Below are 20,602 nucleotides of genomic sequence, written 5' to 3' on the forward strand. Positions count from 1 at the left end.
GTGCATTGGAGTTGCATATATTCACTTATCCTATAGAGCAGAAACACGGGGCATTGCTTAATTAAAGATGTGGGTGTAGAGGCTCCAGGAGCATAGATTTAGCATGCAAATCTCTGGGCTGTAAGCATACAGCCAGGATACATACAGAGCATATTAATGTTTTGTGCGTCGAGCCCCGCTGTTTAAAAAGCAGTGGCTAGACCTAGTCTGAAGGAAAGAGCACTGGCACTGATTAATCCTGGGCTCTCTGCTCTTGCTGAACTTTATTTATTTACCTAAAAGCATCCTGTGGACAGAGCTAAAGAAGCCAGGGCATCTTCACACCGACCTTGGTGAACGCTAACCCCCATCAGAAACCTCCTCCCTCATTCCTCCCCCTGCCCCGAAATAACTATATAAACCCAGCGGTTTCAACTTCTTTTTTTGTACAACATAATTCAGGTTATTGCCAAGAACTGCAAATTGTTTACCAGCCTCGTGCAAACAAAGACTCCCGATCAGCCACAGAAGCACAGCCCTGGGGCTTTCCAGCAAGCCTGAATTCTTTAATTACTTAACAAAAGCTCAGTCTTACCTTTTTTTTTTCCTTTCCTTCGGCTGTTACCTTGGAAAAACCACAATCCTGGATGCCTTCCATACCGCACGCTGCTAAAAACCTCGTTTAGCGATGATTTTGCCAAAGTACTTCCCAAGCTGAGGTGGAAGCGGGACCGAAGCCGTGCTGCAGCGGGGAGAGCTGCGTGGTACGAGTAAACCGACATCGGCATAAACTTGCCTGCTGGTAAAAGCTTCTCCCGAACACACGCGTGTCCTCGTGGACACACATGCCTGAAAATGAGCATCTCCTACAGCTGCAGACCCAGCCTGGCAGCTGCCCCGTGAGCTCCCCGGGGCATTTCTCTCTATTTTTATACCTTGATCTTTGCTCTTATCTGGGTTTGACCACCAGGACCCCAAAAAAGTGTTTCAGAGGAAAGCAGACAAGTGATTTTTCACCAGTGTAAGTGGAAAGGAGAGTGGGCACTGGGAATGCACGGGGCGGCTCTCGCAGGCAGGCTGAGCAGTCCTGCAAAATCCAGCTCTCCTTCAACAGCGAAAGGAGTGAGAAAGGCATCTCCATCCTTCAGTTCCCACCTAACATCTACACTCCACTGCCACTGTAGTTAGGGAAAAGCGAGGCAGTTGGAAGGTAGAGTTTACTAAAATTTTTAAGGATGGCTTGCTTTTTCCATTTCGGAAAAGCCTCTAGCCCCTTTCATTGAAAAAATAATCTGCATGTTTTTAAAAAAATCATTTTTTAATAAAGAGGCAAAATTTGCATTGCATTAACTGAGTAGCAGTTCAAGGTGCAGAATAATTCACTGTCAATCTTGGGAAGGCATCTGTGGAGGGTAAATAAGCCTCGTGCACAGCCGGTTCGGTGTAAGCTGTCATTGCAGCCAATGCATCAGTCAGGAGAAAAACATAACGTTGGCGGATCTCTGAATACATAAATAAAACATGCTTACCACTTGCCATCAGCAAAAAAATTTTAAAAAACATAAAAAGGCTGCCTTTCTATCTCCCCCCTTACCCCCCCTTATCTATACCACTTTGCTTTGTAGCATAAATTCTGTTTTCAACATCTCTGTTTTCAGACATCCAAATGGGCTCTAAGGAAAGGGCGGGGGGGGATGGAAAACAAACCCAAAAGTTTGGCAAAGCTGAGAAAATGCCAACTCAGCGCAGAGAGACTGCTCCAGCCTCATCCTGCCCCAGCCCTGCTAGTGGTACCCAGGGTTTGGGAAAAGCAGGAGAGACACGGCGGGCTGAGCCCTCGGCACGCTGCGAGAGTCGCAGTTTTCCAGCCTGGATCCCGGACGGCCGTAATGCCGACAGCAGCGGCATCTCCCAGCCCTCCGGCAAATAACCCCGTCAATTCTCAATCAAATCCCTGGCAGTGCGGATGTCGCAGTCAAATGCAGTAAATTGATTTGCCATAAGTCATATTTACTGTCTCAGCCATAAATGTGCCAATCTTTGTAACTGTAACTAATGCCAGAAATTCCCCTTTTTTTAGAAGCGTCCACTACAAAACCTGCAGCAGAGAGCTGCAAGTGCTGTATTAAAGTTTGGGGGGTCTCAAGGTTACATTTACAAAAAAGATCTGATCCAGGCACATTTTCTTCATCCTCCGGGATGCACCGCAGGCAGGGAAGCCAAGAGGGAGTTGGGACCGTGGTGGCTGCGGGATAACTCTGGGCTTCGCATTGGAGGAAGATGTAGGTGCGACCCCCGTGCAGAGCACTCCCCAGCTCTCCCCTGCAAAGAGAGGAAGGTCAAAAGGGAGAGCTGATATTAATTAATCTGCATTGGGTTTATTTATCCTTCAGCTCCCAAGGGATTTGCACACCCAGCGACCTTCAACTCAACAACCATGAGCCTGTGCTCACCTGGTGCTTCATTTGGGGAACATTCAATAAAAGCACAAGGCTGCCAGCACCTGCCTGCTCTGTCCCCACATTGCCAGTCGTGAATTCCAGAGCTCCCTGTGGCTCCATGGATCTCTGCTCCACGAACAAGGGATTTGGGCAGCTCATCCCTCACTGAGGCTATTGCTTTCAGCTCATTCAGCCTCTTAGTTCCCACTTAAACACCCAGAGCACCACCAAACCCAACACACTGCCTAATATTCTGCTCTACATCACGTCTGCGAGTCAAACACATCTGTCTCTGAAACGCACTCCACGGGCTGCTGCGAAACCAGGGAGAGACAGGGCTACAGTAATTGATGTCAAACTGCCCTTTCTGCCAGCGTTTCGGGGGCTGATCTGACAGTACCAGTGGAAATCACAGCTTATGTTTAAGAGAAAGCTCTCCCCAAGAAGGAGACGGAGCTCCTGTCCTCCCCCTGCCTATCTGAGCAGCGGTGGGAGACATCTCCCCCCGCACCCATCACCTCCTCCCAGTCTGCCAGGAGCATCTCCATGGTGGTTCTCACCTCCCCGCTCCCTTCCTTGCACTCCCTTTCTCTTTCCATCACTCTCGCATCTCCTGACAGGATCAAAGCTCTCCACCAAACCCCATTCAGTTAATCACAGACAATCAACCCCATTTCCATGGGATTAAACAAGAAAATCAGGGTATGCGGCCACAGGAGCAGGGCTTCCCTCTGGCTCGTGGGAAAGACCACCAGTCCCTTCCTCCAGCCCTTCCCAGCCTCTCGCTGTCCCACCGTGAGCATCACCAACCGAAGCATCACGACCAAATCCATCCCATCGAACGGGACGCATGGCTGGAGGTGGCGGGTTGGTAACGAAGGTGGGTTACACCACCGTCTCCTCCAGCTCTCTGCAGCAGCAAGCTCAGCCCTGAGCTGAGAAACCCTCTACCTCCATCACAGGGCTTTGCCTCCAAAGTTACTGGCTGATCCTACTTCATCGGCTCAACCGTAGCTTTTTGCCTGCAGATTTCTAAGCACCATCCCAATGCGCTTTACCATGAACAGCAGCCCCAGTGCAATGTCCGCTTGCCCCAAAAATCTGCTTTAACACCCCCACCGTGGTTTCACAGCTGAACCATCACCCATCCTGCAGCCTCCCTGCCCGGCTCTGGGTTCCCCCACGTTATTAAATTGCAGGAGCTGCGGATGGGAGAAGTTCACATTGGAAATCAGAAATAAGGGCATCGCTTCGTGAACTTCCAGCTCACTGGTGCTTTCTCTGATCATTAAAAGCCTGCATTCTTTCAAGCCAAGCACAAACCTCCCACTAGCCATGCTCGAAACCAGAAGGCACACAATGGAGATATAGCAATTAGGAGCAATTGCTGCATAGACAGAAAAATAATTGATCAGTACTTCTTCGGATGAGGCCAGTGGTGGGAAAGCAATCGAGCTGAGGTGGAACAAGCTCCCTGGCCATCCCTGTGATTTGGACATTTTTCACAGTTTCATACTGAGACAGAATTAAATAATAAAGGATCTGCGTTGGGTATTGTTTGCTAAATATTGAAAGGTGGTAAACAACAGAAAGCCTTGGGAAAGGGCACTCACTCCAGGTAGGAAGGGCATGATTACTCTGCGCTGAGCAAAGAGAGTAAGGACAGTTTCACTGGGTACCTGCCTCTATAAATGCCACCTCCAAGCATCCGAGATGCTGCTCCAGTGGGGCAAGCCAGGGCCTGAAGCATCATTTATTTATTTTTGTAGCAGGTTTTCCAATTTGAGTCACAGTCAGCATCTCCTGGGGCTTTGGCTGGGAGCTGTTAGCAGCGTGGCAGACCTGGGGGTCTGGCCCTCCTCGTGGGTGCCCATCAGCGTGCGATGTCCCTCGCCCAGAGCAGGCTGGCTGCACAAATTACATGTTGCACATGCAACAGCACCAGTTTGTCTCCTGATCTCTAATTTACTCAGGGTCTCTACAGGTTCCTAAATGGTCGTTGAGGTTTTTAACAAATGGACCATTAATATTCCCTCGGTTTTGCACATTCAGCAGTGTCAACGCATTTCTAGTGCAAACCCTTTAGCAGAGCTCCCCGATGAGCCGGGTCCAGGACTCCCCTCCTCGAGTCAATGCGGTGCCATATCCCAAACTAAGCTTCCCGCTTTCCTCTGCTGCATCAGACTAAAGCCAGGCTGGCACAGGAGTGGTTATGAAACCCCCCCAAAAGCTTAGATCTTCACAACAGCAAAGCCTTTCTTTAAAACAAATAAAGAAGACAGCCCCTTCCTTCCATCCACCAGCAAAGTTTAAAGTACAAGGATAATGTCTGTCACCAATTAAAAAGAAAAATGTCCTACTCTAAACGATGCAGAGGGTTGATGGCGGTGGTGGATGTAACACAGCGGTGAGGGAAGAGCGTGCTCGGACACTTGATTCAATTTGGACTGAGAATTACATGCTTATCTACACTTTTTCCAGGCTAATTGGAAATTTCATAGCTTTTCACGAGTGGCTCACGGATGATTACCGAGGTACCTGCTTCCAGCTGACCCCGACAGCACCGTGGGCAGAGCGGTAGCTGGGCAAAGCCGGGGCTTGCTCAATTCCCAGCTCAGCATGGACTGGCGGATGCGGCGTGGTTCGAGCCGCCACAAAGCCAGAGGGCAAGGACAAGGTCGGGCGGTCGTCCTGTCTTGACGGCATCTCCCGAGAGGAAGAGGAGGAGAGCAGCCGACCCTCCTGCCACTCCTGTGCCTGGAGTTAGCCGTACGGCTGAGAAACAGCCTAATGCAAACACTAATTACCCTAATTCTGATACAGTCTCGACTTCCTACGCTTGGCTTTGTAACGGTAGCGTTTCTCTTCCATCATCCGGTTGGGCGTGATTATATTTAGGAGAGAATGAGCACAAGAAAGCATAGCCGAGCTCTGCTAGAGCCACTGCACGTGTAAAGGAGTTAATGCATTAGAGGCTGCTTTCCTATTATCTTGCACCTTAGTCACTATATAATCAGACATAAATCCAATATGTAAAAGAGGCACTACATAAAAAAAGCACTTGAAAGTTGCTTATAGTTTTGTTCTATACAGACAGCATTGATCTCCGAAAACATGGGCATTTCAAGGTGCAAATGAGCCTTTCCTGCCTCTTACAGGCTTTTCTAGCGCTTTGACTTCATGTAAGCGAGGTTAAAGAAGGTGTGATAGGCATTTAATTACAAACACACCGAATTCCTTTGACAAGTTCAAATGAGAGTTTGCCTAAGCAAGAATCATTTCAATCCCAGCGCAGAGCTACCACACGCTCTGAACCATGCACGAGGAGGTGAAGGCAAAATAATTTAAATAAGAGTCAGGGAAAACAAATCCTTTGACTGCAAAGTTCAGCACGGAGAGTTGCTGGTTTTATACAAAGCTGCTGATCTTTGGGGGGGGGGGGGGGGGAAGAGTTTGCAGATTCAGTGAGGGAGAAACGCAGAAAATTTGCTCAGAAGTCCGAAACACAGACTCAAATTAATAGAGTGCGGGAGCTGATGCTTGGGTGGGTGAGTGCTGCAAGAAATAGCCACTGAATTTTGAGCCTGAATTTTTAAACGAACTCACCTCATTTAGGCTTGTGCCTCTCTTCACATTCACTTCCCATGAATATTCAAGCAGAGCGGAGAATTCGCTGGCAGGAATATTAGCAAAAGCGGTGCCAATATCAGAGCATATATTAGCCGGTACTGGAACGTATTCACAGGAAAGTACATTTCAGAGCCGTAATTGCACTCGACGGTGCCCGTTCAGCGGGGCCTGGCAGTGCCCTGCCTGCGTTGGAGCTGCTGCCGGGTACGGAGCCAGGCAGCCCCCGCGGCTGAGCACCGGGGACCAGCACCTCCGGGCGACCCCGAATATCCCCGAAGATGGTGGCTGCGTCACCCGTGGGGCTGGCCGCCCCTCTCAGGGGTAGCTGCAGCCAAAGGGTGTAAAAAGGAGAGTGGGGGGAAAGGAGGCTGTAAAATAGAACTGGGGAGGGACTCATCCCGAGGTGGGGACACTGGGAGAAGAGCGGAGACGTGGTCCCCACCGTGGGGATGGGGACATGATGGCCCCCGTTGAGAGGCTGCTAATATTAATGAAGATGAAACCCGGCAGGTCTTTAGCAGATCCCATTCTCCTCAGATGGGAAGGGAACACGTTTGTCCCCCCGTGGCAGCAAAAATTTATTAAAGCCCATGATGCCTTTTGCCCGACACACTCCAATTTCTTTATCCAGATGAGTGTTCCATGGAAATGCAAACTGAAAACCATGAAAAATAGCAAGTGGGACCGGGCTATACTAAGGGCATTGGGTATTAGCTAGGATGGGCACAGCAGGACTCAAAAACCCAACAAACCTGGGGGTACCAGCAAACGTGGCAGGAGCAGGGCACCGGGCAGAGGCACCCGCTCGCCCCGGTGGGGTGGCAAAACCACCTCTGCAGCGCGACCGTAAAGCTCCAAGTGGCAAGAGATGCAGAAAGCTGTGGAGTTTTCCCATGAGAGGGAGGACCACCAGCACCAGCCGAAGGGTTATCCTTGCAGCATTCACGGAACGGAGCCAGCAGAGCAAAATTTAGGGGACTCGCTCGTGCGTGGCATTTAGTGGTTGCCCATCGAGCCCGCTCCCGCTCCACCTTCTCCTCAGCCAGCTGAAAAATGCGTTTCTTGCTGCAGCGGGAGGAGGGCTCGTCCACCGCTCCCTTTCTTGGCAATGTCCATATATCTCAGGAAGCCTATAGCCGATGAAATACATGACACGCCGAGGGAAGTGGCATTGAACATATGGCTCTGCAGTGTAATATATTCAGAGAAGTTTGATTTAAACTTAGCGGAGAGGTAGGTGGAGGTCCTACAATCTGTTTAGGGGGAGCCATGCCCTTCAAAGGATTTTGAGGTTATTTGAGATGAAATCACATGTGACACCGAGCCAAGCTTAATGACACCGGTGCTGAGAGCGTGGGGATGAAATCAAAGAAAACTGCGGGAGATGTACCACTGGTGGGGGGTTCTGGACCACCGGGCTCAAATGGGACTTTCCCACCCCTCAGAGGTCACTCCACAGCAAGGTGCCCTGTTACCACTCATGCTAAAATGCTGGGTCAATGCCAAGCAGCGTCCAGGGCTTTTTCTGAGCTCCCAAATCTTAAAACAAAGAAAAGCATCCCAAGAGACCATGTGCAATGTCCCCCACGTGTGCTGGCTCCTGCCCTGGAGCAGGAGGGAGCCGATGCTGAGCCTCCAGCCTGCAGCAGGGACATGCTGGTCTGACACCGGCTACTCCACGCAAGGTTTAAAAAATATAATTAGGTAGAGTAGTTTAAAACAAACACAGCAGCATTCTGCTGGTCGGATGACCTTAATTAGACTGTAAAGTGGGGAAAACATTAATAGGAAACAGTGCCTGCCTGGAGGTAATGAATAAAATGCATTGATCTCTAAGTACCAAGTTGGCAACCCTTTGTTTGGAGGAAAACATGCAATTAAAAGTAGTCCACCAGTAAATGTAGCACAGCTCCTCATATGTCTGCTGTGGTACAGGTTGGTCAAGCACGCCTCTGCGTTCAGTGCAGGACCAGCTGCATGGAGCTGCGGGTCAGTTTTATGTAGAAGCTTGTGATATAATTGTCCTTCCCGACCTCAAAGCTTGGGTCTGTGCAGTCATCGATGTCCTGCTATTGAGGCAGAGTGAGATTTCCTTGGAAAATCCCACTTGAACTCACAGATGCCAAAATAGGGAGGTCTTAGCTCACCTGCCTGTATCACGTACATATCACACTTTGTATTATGAGCAATCTCTGAAAACCTCACGCGGTTCTTCGCCAGCAGAAATGCAGCCACTGTTTTCTCAGTCCTGTTATTCAAGCAGTCTCAAAGCCTGGAAAGCAATGTGCCAACACGCTTCGAGGGCACCTGGGGCTAGGTGGAGCCAGGTATTTAATACTTGCCCATTGCTAGCCTGGCTATAAACGGATTCTCCGCAGATCCAGTCGTTCATTACTGGAGCTGTTCGCTACAAATGCTTTTTCTAGGGCACGTCTGTGAGAATGCAGGTGAATCTCTGCAAAAGTAGGAGAAAGAGGGTTTCAGCTCTGATGTATCCACAGGGCTCTGCAGGTGTCTTCCCCAGCAAGGGATGCTTGCAGCGAGGCACATGTGTTGTCTCCTTCACCCTGCATAGCTCAGGAAGGGATTTCTCCCTGCAAAGCCCCTTTCTCCCTCTTAACAGACATCCTGCAACACTCCCCAGTTTTGTTCCATTTGCACTTAATGGTGTCGCGATGGCTGGCAGCATCCGCACGCCGCTGCCCCTCGCTTGCTGGCAGAGGATGAGTGGCCCAGGGGAGTGTGCATTGGCAGGGAGGAGGGGGAAAGCAAGCAGGGAATTTATTCTCTTGTTTTTGCCATTTAGGGTAAAGCCATTTTCTCCTCTGCACAGCTGAGGAAGTCAGAAACTCGTGGCAAAGGAGCCAACAGCAAGCAGGATTTCTTTCACTGTTCAATATTTATGCCTTTCCCCATTGCCCATATTCACAGAGTGTTTTGCTGGCCCCTTCCCATCTCATTTCTCAGTCTCTAGTGTCCCTTTGCCTCTCCCTTCCACTCCTGTATCTCCTGCAAAGCTAGAGAAAACCTGAAATCAACCTGCACCCCTGTACCCCAGGGTACACACTAACTGCCGAGAGATCGGCAAATACGGCATCGACATCCAAATTGCAGGCTACAGGCAAGAACCTTGGACCAGTGCTTGCACGCACTTGTACTTTCAATCGCTCACGTCCCTCCTTTTCATCCAGAAGTGCTTTCTTTGTCCGAACCGCAGTATTGTTTTTACACGATGCGTGCTTGTTTTAGGATGTCTTTTAAGGAAATTCTCTGCAGAACTATATATTCAATTTCTTTCCAATTCATGCTCATTTTGGTATCAGAAGCATGTTATCATACACCAGATGGAGCTAAATAAAAATACCATGAGTGCTACAGTATACTGATGTGATAGATATATAATAATTAGGATGTTCTGTAAAGCTATTAAGGCTGCAAATCTGAATTATGTATTATATTTTCTCTATTTCTATTTCTACAACATTTCTCATAGCATGGCGACAACTAGCAATGTTAGCAACCAAATACATCTTTTTAAGGCATACACAGACTGTAATATCTGCAGTATTTATCCTGGTCTGACTCAGTCTATCTGATCATAAGAGAATTAAAGCAAAGCCCTCTCCCTGCACAGGAGACAGCAGCAGTGCTCAGGTCCAGATACGGCGGACCTGGACCAATTCCTCCCAGTCAGTGGGTGCAGAAGCAGCAGAGCATCCCCGCTGTAAGGATGGGCAGGGGCAGCGGGACAGTGGCCGGAGCATCCAGGGACAACCTTTCTGACTGTGGAAATGTCAGCAGCCAAAGGTTTGCAGAGAAACCAGCGTGGGGACACTGCTCCCTGCTTGCAGGCAGCAGGAGGACAAGCTCCACGCTGCTGCCTTGCTTGGGATGCCAGCAGCTTGCTCACGGCTTCCTCGGGGTTGTACGGCCCCGACGCACCGGCACGGGGAGGGTCGGTGGGAAGAGAGCGGAGATGAGGAGGAAAGAGCATGTCTGAGCCAGCACGAGGGAATGAGCTACCTGTCTCTGGCAGGTCCTCTAGAAAGACATCCCTGAAACATCGCACCTCTCCTGCGTTTTCCCCTCCAGTATCCCCTAAATTAAGGGACCAGCACCCCCGAGCTTGCTCCCAACGGCTAGAGCAGCGACAGCAACAGGGTGCTCAGGGGGACAAGCTGCCAAAATATTTACCCGACTTCTCTGGAGAGAGACACGGCAGCTGGCAGGGAATACCCCGTCCCAGGCGTTATCTCCAGAGTATCCGTACAACGAGCTTTGGTGGAAACCCACCCACCGCTCGTGGGTCTCCTCCGCTCCCATTCTGCTCAGGGCAACTTGCCCCGCGGGCCCTGGTGATGCTGAGGAGGTGAAAAGCATGGCCACAGCCACATCCAAAGTGGCCAAAAGCACCTGGACTCGTACCTCCGCCTGCCAGACACACCATCGCCCGCTTCGCTTCCCCGTCCCTGTTCCCTGGCAGGAGAAAGTGGTTTCGCAGCCCAGGTTGGTGCCGGGCACCAGCCCCAGCACAGCCGCCCACTCTTTACCCATCGGCTTTTCCAATTGCCTGGGGGCTGTTGTGTTGGCATTTGTCTCCTGAAAGACTGGATTTTATAACTACCTTGTCATCCACCGTGAGTTGGGTCTATTTTTAATTTCTCTTTATGTTATTCAAATAAAAATATGCCATGTCAAAAAAAAAAAAAAAAACCCAGAATGAAAAAAAACCACAGCAAGCCACCCTAGGAGCACTGTGCCAGAACCACGCAGCACAGCAGCCCGTGTATTCACCCTGAGCAACATGCAGCGGACACGCAGGTGATGCCCAGGGGTGTGCATGGCCCCACTGCCTGGGTGCCTGTGCTCCCACCACCCAGAGAACCTTCCCAGAACTTTAGCAAATGCCATTTTGCAGTTGTTTTGACCGGTTCACCCAGTCCTTCCCACCTTCCTGAACTGTTTTTCTCCAGCTGCACAGGTGGAAAAGCCACAGCCAGCCCCCTGCAGCCACGGTGGCTGCGCAGGGAGGTTGTGTTGATGCCCGAGAGCCCCTGGGCTTTGGGCTGCGATTGCCAGCCCGGTTCGTCCCCCTCCGCAATCACTGCAATCCCACCGAGGCTGCTACCGGCTCCATGGGATCCCATCCCCACCTTTCCCAGATGGACAGATCCACATCCATGCCCTGGGATGGCCAACGTGCAGGGGCGGGTGACAGAAGCGCACACGAGCTGCAGTCACGCTTTTCCAGCTGCGATGGGAAACAACCGACCACCAACGCAACAGCTCCAGCCGCTTCGGTGACCTGGCACGTAGCGGGACCAGACTCAGCCCAAGGGACAGACGCTGACCCCCCGTCCCCTGCGCTCTACCCACTCGGGTCGATGGGAAGCAGGACGAGCGGGTGGGGTTGCAGGGCTGCAGACATCATTTCTCCACAGCTTTCATGCCACGCGAATAGCTTATGAGCACACAGGCTTTCCTGGACATGAAGCAGAATATCCATGTTACTTACGTAGCCCAATGATTCCCCTTTCCCCCTGAACTGCCCTCCTGTATTTGAGAGAACTAAAGCATAAGGGTTTCCTTTGATTTTTTTAATTTTCTAATAATCTGAAGTGCAGCAATGAATGGTGGCTCCCCCAAGACTGGGCTTCACCCTGCGAGGTACATACAGGGAGAGACAGCCCTTCCCAAATAAGACCACAAGACGATTCAGGTAGGAAGACAAAGGTAAAAACAAACAAGCAAAAATCATTATTTTCCAGTGTGTCCCATCAGCTGCTTTTTGCCAGTCCATCGGGGCTGCAGCAGGAATGGGGTGACTGTTTTCAAAGCCCACCTAAACCCACCTCTCTGCTCACATAAATAATTGGCCATAATTAGCTTGCAAACAGCCCCGGCTCTAACTCACATGCTTGACCTCCTCCCCTCCTCGTGCACAGCAGTCTCCAACTATTTCTTTATTCCCCAAGATAGTTTATTTGACTCCCCAATTCAGCCCCACCATTACCGCATTAACAACAGTGAGCCAAGACCTCCCCGTTTCTGCTGGCCTGCTGCTCTGAGCTGCTAATTAACCATTTTTAGCAAAGTGAAGCAATATGACACAATTCAATTAAAATGACAAAAGGAGGGTAGAAATGACATATGTTCCCCATGGTGATTTTTTCCTTTGGTCTAGGCAAGGGATGAGCCCGTTCCTCTGCAGCATCAGCGCTAGGGATGCAGGAAAGCCTTCGCATTAGCAGGGCTGGCAGTGACGCTCGCTTTCCCCAGGGAAAAGCTCTTTCAGCCCTCTGCTCCGCACCCCCAAATCCCTCCTGGGGCTTAGTGGGGATCCCCCAGCCCCACTGGAAATTGCCTGGGGCCTTTTCCAGCAGGTGGGGGATAGCACGCTGGGGAAGGAGTGCTGATGTCGCCTGCTCTGGCAGTGGCGGATCGAGGGGTTTTTCCTACCTGTTTAATTAAACATGTTAAGAAACTGCAACGGGGAGTTTATTGGATTTTTTTTCCCCCCCCGTTTCAATGCACTGGAGCTCATTAAAAAATAAAGGGGAGGGGGGGTGTTTGCTGCAAACACAGCTTTCAAATAAGTCTTAATTTAAATAATTAAACAGGCAGCATTTATTTTTCGTGTCATTTTTATTTTCCTACCAGCTTCCTTATCAGTTTAGCTCAGATTTAAGGTGCTTTGCAGTGCCGGGGTGGGTGCATGCCTGTGCGATGCCCTGGGCTCTGGATTCCAAAAGATGCTCCGGGAGTTCAGCACGTCAGGCCAAGACCTGTCGGATGGTCCCAGCCCACCTCACGGATGATGTTTCTGCCCTGGTAGGACACAATGTTCCCCCTCGCTGCCAGTCTGCAGGGGCTGTGTTGTACCAACCAGCTGTCCCTTTCCCCTGCAACTGCAGCCAAATCTCCAGAGTCTGCCTTTTCAGTTGTTAAAGAGCTTTGGGATACATTAGGCAGGATAAAAATTTTATAAGGGAAACATCATACGCTTTTATACATGTAACCCTCATGTTTCAGGATAAAAGGCACCTTCTAACTGCCTGGGATAAGTGGGAAACTCCTCCAGTGGGTGCCTTAGAGCCTAACTGTTTGTTATGGATGTTATGTGCTGCCCTGTAAGTTTTTGCTAAAACCTCCAAACTTTCTTGAATACACACACAAATAAAGAAGTCTGACTTTTCATACTTCTGATTCCTGCCTCAGCTGGGGCTGCCCAGGGGACACAGCTCTGAAAACGCACCTCCCGACAGCTTCATCCCCATACTCACCACTACAGCCACACGTCCCCGAAACGCTGGGACTGGCGCAGTCCCCTCTCGCCTTTGTCATTTATCCCTCATCAGCCTCCATCGCCGGCGCTGGCAGGTTGTGCCTGCGCAGCTCTGACGGCCCAGGCATGTCATAACCCACTCCAAGAGCCCTAGAAGCAGCGAACAAGCAATTCTCAGAAAACCCTAGTTATTTTAGCAACACCTCCTTACTAAGAGCATCCAACGGATGAGAAATGTGTGGCTGGTGGCCATCCCAGGCACTGGGCTGGGACAGAGAATCCTCAAAGCCTCACTGGCCATGGACGTCTCCCCTCCCGCAGTGTTTCTGCTGAGCCAGGCTGATGTTTGGCAGCTACACGGGAAGGTGCCGACGAGCTGCTCCTGCAGCAAATGACACAGCCTTGGGATTTTGGGAGCGTTCTCCCAGCGGGTCTTTGGAGGAGAGACCTCCAGGGAGGGACCTGAAGCCAACAGGGTGCCCCTGGACCCTCACCTGCAGGCACCAGCCCTGCTCTCTGCCTGCCTGCGGCCAGGGCGAAAGCCGCCAACATTTCCCTCTCCACCGACTTTTAGAGCCAACAGGGCTTTTCCTTTGGCATTTCCACTTCCAAAAGCGTTTCCTCCTCACCGACACACAAGCAGCCTTTCCTTCAGAGAGGCGATCCCTTTAAACCTCGTCCTCTGACGTGGGTGACCCTGCCGCAGCAGCTGCCCACAGCGCTGACGGGCTCCTGCCTCTCCTCCTCCTCTTCCTCCCCGTGTCCTCCCCGGCCACGTAGCCTAATCCAGTTCTGTTCGGCATGGGGTGACCCCGATGAGGACACTGCAGCGCTCCTGGTTCACGATGTTTGGTGTCGACCCAAGTCAAGGGGTTCTCCCAGCATCGGTGTGAAGCAAAGCAAGTAGCAAAAGCAGAAGACAGGCTGAAGGCAAGACGCCGTCACTTGTCTTTCCCCGATGGAAAGCACTGGTTGGGGTTCTATAACAAATTGTTGAACTCCTATGGAAAAATAATCTCTTTCAACATCACCTTCGTGAAATGAATCTCTCTCTCGGGACAGGAGACATGGGCTTGGCTCAGGGCGGTCGTCACCACCTGCCTGTGAGCCCAGGACACTCACATGGAGATGGTGGGATGGGGAGCGAAGGAGGGGCTCAGACAGGGTAGCTCATCCCAGACATCCCTAAATAAACCCCTCTGCCAGCCCCGCTAAAACATAGCATGTTTTTCCTATTAGCAAAAGCAGTCAACTAACGTGTTTACGTTTGAGTTGTGAACGGTGTCACATCCCCTAAGTGTCTTAAAGTAATACTTGATGATATTCTCTCCTTCAGTAAACATATTGATTAGATTACAAATAAGATTACCACTAAACACAGCCCTTCGCAGGGAGTGAGGCAGCACCTCTGCTTCCTCCTGTCAAGTAGGTTCGGGTTCAATTTCTTACAGAAGCTCTTGATTATTGCGATTTAATGCAACTCTGCTCTTCCTCCTCCCCAGGGACACCAAACAATTAGTGGCTGCATTTTGGGGTGATTATAACACACCTTGGGGGTGTTCAGGAGGCAAAGAATTACAGAGCAAGGGACTTAACGAACTAGAAAACACAGCAATTCCGTGACACGGCATTGCCTGTGGGGTGGTTTGACCTGGAATCGATGCAGCAGTCGGGGTTGGGACACGACGGCGCTGGCAGCTGGGGCCAAGCCAGCCCTCGAGCCACGGGTGATATTAGAGAGTGGATTTGGGAGCAGCTCGGAGGTCTGAGGTGACCCAGGCACCCAGGGAGACAGGAGAAGGGGCTTGCTGCCGGTGGCATGGATGAATGGGATGGAAGCGGGGTCCCCCCGCTGCCAACCCCGCAGCCTGGCTCTGCGGCCACCTCTCCCCATCGCTGCATCCCCCCAGCGATGGATGAGGGGGGGGAAAAAATCCCACTGCTGCTCAGCTCAGCACAGATTAATGGGAATTTAGGGCCAAGAGCCACAGGGAACGTGGCTGAAACCCGGGCAGCAGTGAAGCTAATTGCAACAAGAACCAGGACCGACCCTGCTCCTCAGCCCCTGCTGAGAGCCCTCCCAAAGCACATTCCTGAGATATTTGGGATTTTCTGCTTCCAGCAGCCACAGCTCCTGGCATCAGTTTACCTCGACCCTCTTTAAACGCATCTCGTATCAAGCCTTACAGGTTTGTAACTTGTAGGAATCACAGCACTTGAAAGAAGCGGGGGGAATTAAGAGGCAGTGGTTAAAATGTTGATTCTGTGTGTACCATGCTTTTTGACACCGCTTTTCTTACATCTTGCCATCGCCAGAAGTTCCCTTTGAACATCTGTGTCCTGTTTTGTAAACGTTTCTAATCAGCAGCTCGCTTTCTTCTGCGCCTGGACTAATTCCCCGGGCTTGTACCTGCCTTTGCACTTGTAAGCTCAGAGACATCTGCTACCCTCAGCGACTGTGCCCTCCAAAAAGACTTAAATACATAAATAAATAGTCTGGAGCACCCGTTCTGATCAAAGTCTGCTGAAGCACACAGTGCTGTCCTGGTTTCTTTTTTTTTTTTTAATTTATTTTTTTAATTGGAGGGTGTTGTTTTTTTTTCCTAGCACATCGACTAAACTACATCCCCCTTTCTCCCCTTCCCACTTTCTATTATTTAGCACTCAGCAAATGAATAATTTATACTTTGCATTAAGCAGAAAAGCATTCCCCCCCACTGAGGCCTGTGATTTCAGCAGGACTGTGTTTCACGGAGGAGGGATGAAGGAGGGATGGAGGATGCGGTGGCGGCGTAGCCGGGCTCAGAGCACCATCTGCCGCCCGCCCAGACGAGCTGGCCGCCCGGGTGCAGGGGAGAGATGGGTATGGCACTTATTAATAGAAATAACAGCAATTACGGAGCATTTCCCAGGTGAGGGTTTCTGTGTGCTTCCTCAGCAGGAATTCACCTGCGGCAGGAATGGGGTGCAGCGTTAATTCCTTCTGATGGGGGAAGGCACAGGACAGTGAGGACCAGCTGCCTCCATCACCCTCCCCTCTTTTTTTACCTTTTTTTTTTTTTTTTTCTTTTCCAGAAATCATTATTTCCTCCTCCCTCAACCACGGAACACCGAAACCCCAGCCCTGACCTCTTTACTCTCTCCGACCCGGCTCCACACTGACCCCATTAAACTCATGCTGAGTGCTGAACTACTTTGTCAACACTTTGATTTTATTTTTTTTTCCCCTCAGCTTCTCCTGCTTCCTCCCCCCACCCCCTTTCCAAATCCAGCCACAAAATACTCTACAACAGAAACATTCACTGGATACGGGGGGGGGGGGACCAAAATAAAACAACCCAAAAGTAGCTTTCCTTGAAGTAGCATCCTCATCCTCAGAGTGAACATCCCACTGCACATCTTTCACGCGCAGGATGAAACGCGAGAGGTTCCTTGCTGCACAATTGCAAAATGATTCCCTCTTACACATCTAAGCAGCTTTGGGTGACAACTTATACTCCCTGATTCTGCAAAATCAGCTTTAGACAGGACCAGAGATACAGGAGACCTGCTGGGTCACACAGCCAGCCCCGCTGCGGGGACAAGGGAGCTTCCCTGCAGAGAAGACTTCTACACGTATAAAGGAGACATTTTTATTTTTATATATCTATGTATGTGTGTGTATGCATGTATTTATACATAAATATATATTAAATATATACACACACATATATGAAGTGTATGTATGTATATATGTAAATAAATAAAGCAGGCTAGGAGCAGGGGCAGCAGCTCGGTGCAGCCCGTGCCGTAAGGAGCTTGGCAAAGCAACTTCCCAAACTCAAGAAGAATCCGTCCAAGCCTATAAAATCCCCAAGACAGCAGCTCACGGCTCAGGGATGTGACACCAGCACCGAGGTGGGGTCCAGCCCCGCTCCCCCAGGGCACACAGCCCTCCCCACGCTCCCTGCCTGCTTCTGTTGCCAAGGAGACGGGGGATGCTCGCACAGCCCTGCTTTGTGTTGTGTAGGTACCACGTACCTGGTTTAGCTATTTTTAATTTTTTTTTTTTATTTTTTTCTTAATTTACAGGCACCTTCCGGCACGTTCCCCTGGGGTGAAGCTGCTCAGAAGTTCCAGTTTACCCATCCCGGCACGGTGCCTCACCTCTTGGCTGGCCAGTCTGCTGAAGAGGGTACAAGGCTGGGGAGAGGGGAAGGTCTTTCGTTCCCTCCTCCCCAGCCACCAGCTCCTGCTCTCGCCCCTACCCTCATGAGCTCTTGGGCATTTTGCATTCAGGGAACTGAGGAGTTTTGGGGAGTTTTGCTGAGTTCAAGCCGCTGCCCAGCCGGCCTTGCAGGGACAGGAGGGACAGAGCTCTGCTGGGGGGCTTGGGGGTAGAGCGGCTGGATGAGAACAGCACTCGCCTCCCCCGGCACTCTCAGCTCGGCCAACACAACTCTTTTAGGGCTGTGCTCAAAAGAGGGACGCTGAAATATCTGCATGAAGAATAAGCATACACCCACAAAACATTCTCCCACCATTCAAGAAGAAAACAAAGGAGGGAAAAAAGCTACTATACGAAGGAAAAAACCCACATCAAATCACACACCTCTGCTGTGCATCAGTATGAAAAGAGTGAGAACATCTAATTGTTTGTTTGTTTGTTTTTTAAAGTACTTAACAACTCTTATTTCTCAAATAGAAATGATCAGTCCCACCAACTCCACCTCTGGGTGAAGGGCCTTACCCATAACTTACCTGGATTTTTCCCTTGTCCCTCTCAAAGTGGAGTAAAGGAGCCTGGGTGCTAAACAGTGAGATGCCTGAGATGACATTGGGATTTTCATTTTCTCTTAAAGACGCTGTATCTAAACATCACCACATTGGTCTCCTGGGAAGTTAGATATATTGTTCTTCAAAGCTCAATCTGCAATAATTGGGCAACGCTCCAATGTGTTTGCTTGAAATTAGAGCACCAAATGCATCACAGTAAACTAGAAAGCACTTGCAACTTTTTTTTTTGGCAACTTAATTTTGTTATTGGATTGAAAAGTACATAAGTGCTCAACTAAAACCATATAGTACTTTTACAGTGCAGTAAAAGCAAGATTTGTTATGCATTTATTCAGTACTTTTACAGAAGCGTGGTACATATCACAGACCAAATGTTGTTCGTGTTGTTTGTACAAGTTGTCTATTGACTTCAGAACAGGGAAACTCCCAGGAGGAAACCAAACAGGGTGCAAGCCAGCTCCTTACAGAAAATAACAGTAAATAAGCCAAGCAGGAAAACAAAGGGAAAATATACCGTGTTTCACGAGGAAAGCTATTTCTGAAGTAGCAGAACAAAAGTAACATCAGGTAGCGGCTCTGAAGTGCGAAGCCTCCCCCCAGCGCGCCCAGAGCTCCCGCTCGCATTCCCACGGCCGCGGCAGCACGGAGCGGGTTTCTCTCAGGAGCCACAGGAATACAAGGACCGTGACTGAATTCCTAAAAGCAAGTTTTAAAGAACTTACTCCCTTTCTCACAGCTCGGTATATCATTGGGCAATAATAACACACAAAATACCGGAGTCCTGGCTTGCCCCTCTGGGTCACCGCTGCAAACCGTGCCCAGGATGGCAACGGGAATGTTGAGAGAGCAGGTTTTGGCTACAGCAGCTTTGCAGGGGGAGGACAGATCTGTGCTATTAAAATGCAATTTGAAGTACAGTCCCAACTGGCAGCCTGCGGGATATTCTAACTGGGAGGACTTGGACGCTCGCCTACGGAGGCGGCACGTGTTGGGCAAATTAAAGGCAGGTCAGCAAGGCAGAGCGGGCGTTAATGGGCTGCCCTCCCTATTTACCCCTTCAACAAACAAGTATCTCTCTGGCAACTTTCACAAACAGGAAAACATCACTTGCTAAAAAATATCCCCAAATACGGAGAAGCCAGTCTTTTACACAGTGCTGCTCGCATGACATTTCCCAAAATCTAAAAATTAGGATCAACCCATAGTACCTAAGCCTTATTTTAATTCAGTAGGTTGACCTGCACTAGCCTGAAGCCCCAATATGTAAAAATCCTTGCACAAACACTGGAAGTCTTTAAAGAAGGGACCCCTCCCAAACTGAACTTGCAAGTGTAAGGGTTTGCACGCTTACCTGGACACACGGGTCTACACACACACACTCCAGAGAAACATTACTGCTAAAATTGTCATTACAACTGTGTACCCAACCAAGCTGCCGTCCTACCTGACTTACCCCCAAAAGTTAAGACTCTTCTCTGCAGGTGGACAAATAACTGTAAACATAGGAATATGGTTAAAATTATCATTGCATTAGACTTCTCATACCGTTATTTGTAATTTAAACAATCTCAGAAACATGGGGAAACTTCTCAGATCACACGAAAATCTCCAATAAAATCTTAATTAGTGAATTTGATAGCATTTATCAGAGCGTTCATGCATGCATCTCTCAGTATATATTTCAATAGTTCCCTGAAAGCATATGATTATATACGTCTGAAGTACAAAAAACGGGCTGAATTCAGAGTGCCGCCTTATATCCTATTTTTTCTAGCACAAAAATTCAACAGAACAAGAACTGTATCAATAGTTCAGGAACATTGCAGCTATTACAGACATCAAGACTTCTGTAAAACGGGGTAGAGAGCCCTCCTCTAGGTCACACACAAATGCTGGTAAACTTAGAGGCAAGAGAGAAGCAACCCCTCCCTGACACAGAGCTGAAACTGTGATAAAAACAGGTATAATAAAACATCACGGAGAGAGCCTCCCAGCTGCAGCAATCTTCAATGCATGCACCTCCAGTTTTGAGGGTGCCACAAAGAAGCTGCATCACTCTTTGGACTAAGGAAATGAACAGTAAATTCCCTTGCACGTTAACCCTTGCTCTTTGGTGGAGCTGTGCAAGCTTAGGGGCCAGAAAAGAATCACAGTTTCTCTCTTTACAGGTCACTAACACACAGGAGAATTGCTGTTGTACATATGCATTGCCCTGTAAATGCCACCCCTCCTCAGCTGTGACTTTGCTCTGAAATGTAAAGCTTCTGAGCACCTTCAAAAATAGTTACCATGAGAACACCTCCTCAGAAGTATGGGATGGCCACACGAGGCAGTGTTCACTCCAGCATCAACAATAAAGTGCCAACATCCCAGTCAAAAATTACATGAATTTGAACTACTGGAGGGAGATGGACGCTACCAGCTTTTCAGACTAAAAGGAACTTTAAAAGCTGAGAAGAATTATATGGAGTGAAGGGCTGACTGCACACTA

This window comes from Buteo buteo, chromosome 2 (genome assembly GCF_964188355.1).
Source record: "Buteo buteo chromosome 2, bButBut1.hap1.1, whole genome shotgun sequence".
Lineage (NCBI taxonomy): Eukaryota > Metazoa > Chordata > Aves > Accipitriformes > Accipitridae > Buteo > Buteo buteo.